We start from the raw sequence: 4,320 nt of genomic DNA, 5'->3' as shown, positions 1-4,320 counted from the left end.
ACCGGCGCCGTGTTCTGCCTCACTGACGATCGACCCTGCACGGTGGAGCTCGCCATATACGCCATCCTCGCCTACGTGTTCGTGTTGGCCATCCCTCTCCTCTCGTTCCTCGGCCAGTAGCTAGCTGACCTGCGTCGATCTGTGTTTCCAGAGAGTTACTTGTTTGGCTAAGTTGTGGTTCAGAGTTTCAGTTTCGACCTGTCGAACAGTTACAGCTAGGAATAAAACCAAGTGAGTGTCGGGTTGGATTCTCTAGAATAATAATAGGCCGCCGCTCTCTGATCTAGCCGTGGGATGGCACCATCAAAATGGATCATGGCGACGTTGTAGGGCGGCGTTGAGGGGCATTGGGATGGCGGTGCCTGTAACTCAGTCGTGGTCTGATATATTCTAGTCGTGGGCTTTCGGTTAAGCTTTGTAACCGCAAGTATAAATAAGATGAGAGAAACAGAAAAAGGCTGCAAAGTTGCACATAGAGTCTAGCTCCTTTCTCTTGTGTTTTTTTTTTGGTCCTATACTTACTGTACAGGTTCAGTAGGTTCGGCAAATACACGTGGTATCACTAGCGTTCTGAGATTTTGCAATCGTGTTGAGCTAATGGTGACGACCACGTCCAGAAAATTAATTACAATGCTAAGAAACTTGATCTCTAATTTGTTGAGCTATGATTTTTATCATGTGCGATTTAATCTTCAATTTTTTTTTTCCAAAAATGGTTTGTAGATTTATGTGTCATGCAGTGCTATTAACTGACACACAACGCACTGAAAATGAAGACTTAGTTTAAATGGAAAGCCCTAGAGCCCGAATTTGTATATAAAGCCATAACAGCAGCAAACAAAGTTAAATTATTACAAAACGAGCTCAAATTCAGCTGCGAATGTTGTGGTTTGGCGGAAACGGTGACTCCGCTAGGAGACTTAGGTACGGGTTATATGACGATGAAAAGCCCATCGTGTGGCATGTACAAGGAGAGGGACGTACGGGTAGAGTGGAGTACTACTCCGTGTCTATAATACGTGTATGGGAAAGAGAAAGAACAACGTATTTTCAACATGCCCCTTAATCACAACCTTGTGAATTAAAGGTTGAGATTACACTTGAACTGATGAAGATTCTTAACTGGTAGTGCCTTTATGAATCCATATGCGACTCGATCCTTGCTAGAGATGAAATTTATATCCAATATTTTACTTGCAACTCTTTCACGAACAAAATGATAGTCAACCTTAATATTTTTTTTATTTCTGGCATGGAACAGACAAGCATGCAACACCTAGATTGTCACACCGTAAGCATGGTTTTTTCTTTTAGAGAAACACCAAGTTACTTAAGGAGTGCGTCAACCCATATCAACTCACCTGTAGAATTGGCAAGAGCCTTATACTCTGCTTAAATACTTGACCTCGACACCGTGGCTTGTTGAACACTCCATGAGACCAGATTCCTTCCAAGAAATATAGCTAACCCTCGTGTAGATCTCCTATTATCAAGCAACCATCCCAATCTGCATTACGGAAAGCACTAAGTACGAGAAGATGAGGACTTCTAAAAGGTAAATCCAACCTTCAGAGTACCCATAACATATCTGAGAATTCATTTAGCATCTATATAATGAGAAGTTGTTGGAACATGTAAATATTGACAAGCCTTATTAACTGAGAAGGAAATATCAGGCTGTGTTAGTGTCAAATATTGCAAAGCACCCTCAATGCTTCTATGCTCTGTACTATCATCATGACCAAGAGGTGTGTCCTTAGTGGGAGACAATTTTTCAATAGAGGACAATGGCGTGGGAGAGGAAGTACAATTTTTCATACCGAATTTTGTGAGTAGACCAGTAGCATATTTTTCCTGGGTGAGAAGCAGTCCATCATTAAATTTCTTTACCTCGATGCCCAAGAAGATGTGCGAATCTCCAAGATCCCTGAGAGCAAAATCATCCTTAAGATCATACATAAGAATGAATATGGCCTGATCTGATGAGCTAGTGACTATATGATATCTTTAACATTGATTAGCATGAATATCACAATGCCTAATTTATGATAAAGAAAGAGTGAATTATCTTCCTTCGAGGGAACAAAACCAAGTGCTTGAATCTTTGTACTTAACCTGGAATTAATACCATGCTCGAGGAGCTTGTTTGAGGCCATAGAGAGCCTTGTAAAGTTTGCATGTATGATGTGGAGCATGATAGAGTTATAAAAACCCGGAGGTTGCTTCATATAAACCACCTCTTCAAAAACGTTATGGAGAAACGTGTTCTTGACATCTGGTTGCTATAAACTCCAGCCTCTAGAGACATCAAATGCCAGAGCAAGCATGATGGTAGCTTCCTTAACAACATGACTGAAGGTGTCTTCATAATCTATGCCATATCTCTGCTTAAAATCTTTTCCAAAACGTGCTTTGTACCTATCAACGGTACCATACAAATTTATCTTGACACGATACACCCACTTACAATCAATAAGGCTCTTTGTAGAATTTTAGGGAACAAGACTCCAAGTTTTACTCTCTATAAGAACATTGTATTCTACTGTCATGGCTTTGTGCCATCGGTCATCCGAGAGAGCTGATAACTTCGACTCGTATTAACAAATTGTAGTATTAACGCTTTTTCCCTAGATAAATCCACGGGAAGATTAGTTTTGGTGTAAGATCACTCAGGCGAGACTTCTAGCATTCGTTTAATTCTTTTCTTACCAGACCAATGTTTTTTTTTTGTGTAGGGTTGTGTATCGATGGTTGGAGATTGGCATGGGCTTGAGGTTTCCTCCTGTAGTTTTGCGTTAATAGATGGGATTTACAAGATAAAATGAAGCTCACATATGCAATATCATAGTCACGGTAAAAATATGCAACATTATTGATGTGGATAGTGCTTCCTAATGTGCACCATGATGCCGCATGCCACGTCATTCACGGATAAATTGTCCACCCGGGTTCCTCTGCATGCCGCATGGATCGTGGTATGAAGATAAATACGACAATAGCCTTAAATATTGTGACATCACTGTTACTCCGTAGATGCTAACCACACTATCTACCCATGAATACTGTCACCTGAGCATAGCGTTGAATTATGCAGCTAAACTCTACTCAAACCTTAATACCTTTACGGGTCTCATTGGTTTGGGTACTTTTCAAACCTTTCAAGATCGAGATAGAAATATCTAAGACATGAAATAGATCTGTACTCCAGTATTACACAATATCTCATAAAAGTTAATGCACATATTGGTGCGAAAAGTAGGTCTTAACCCATATCCTAAGTGTACTACTCACAATTGGATGAACAATAGTTTACCAAATCTCAAAGAGATGGATGATGAGTCTTACAATGCAACCAATCGTATATCAAATTTAGATTACAAGTAGATGGAGGGAATGAAGATGGTGATGGTGTCGACAAAGTGTTGAAATCGATCACGGCGGCTTCGAGTGATATGGGATCTAATCTAGTGGCAGAATAGAGTTTTTCTTTTTGTGTGTTCCTCAAATGCATGGGGTCCCTTCATGTTTTATATTGGGTTTGACGAGGAGGAGACACCGACACATGGTACTATCATCCAATACGGGCTGGGCATGACTGTACCATGGGTCGTTAAGTATTCTATTAATCGTCTCGTAACCTTGGTTGACTTGGTGATGATTCTAGCCCGCGATTCTTCATAAATGTCATTGATTTCTTCCTATTTTCTTCCATTTCTCCATGAAATAATTAAACCAGATGATTTGCACACCTGTGTGAATTAGCATTTATTAGTAGAGAGACGAAGATATTTGCTGCATTTTGTTACGAAATATCCTGGTTGAGATGGAGATAATGTGATCGCTTTTTACAAGCCATCAGCATCCTCAAGTTTAAACCCTGATCGTCCTCGAGAAAGGTAAAAAAATCATAAGGAACTCGGACTCTAAACTGAAATAGCAAAAACACAATTGGTGTCCACTACTCTCACTTCTTGTCCTAAAAGCTTAGCATGACAGAGTAATATAAGTTTTGTCATGCCAAGAAAGCTACAATCAAGCTTTCAAAAACAAGTATGGTTAGTTCACTAACTATCATTCTACCTTTCGCAAGAAAACACTTGCTTGCCAAGGATTAATTGATATTCAAGATTTAAATAATTGATTATAACTACTACTCTTCAAGTCATGACTTTTCACATACCTTATTACAGCTCAATTTCCTTCAAGAACTCCTATTTATTAGTAATGAGACCATGCTAAAAAGTTGTAAACCTAGCTTAAGATACTTGTGAGTAGCATTTGATTTTTTTGCAAATATGCTCATGGAGGTATTTTACCTGT

Source organism: Lolium rigidum, chromosome 1 (genome assembly GCF_022539505.1).
Source record: "Lolium rigidum isolate FL_2022 chromosome 1, APGP_CSIRO_Lrig_0.1, whole genome shotgun sequence".
Classification (NCBI taxonomy): Eukaryota; Viridiplantae; Streptophyta; class Magnoliopsida; order Poales; family Poaceae; genus Lolium; species Lolium rigidum.
This window is presented reverse-complemented; position numbering follows the sequence as displayed.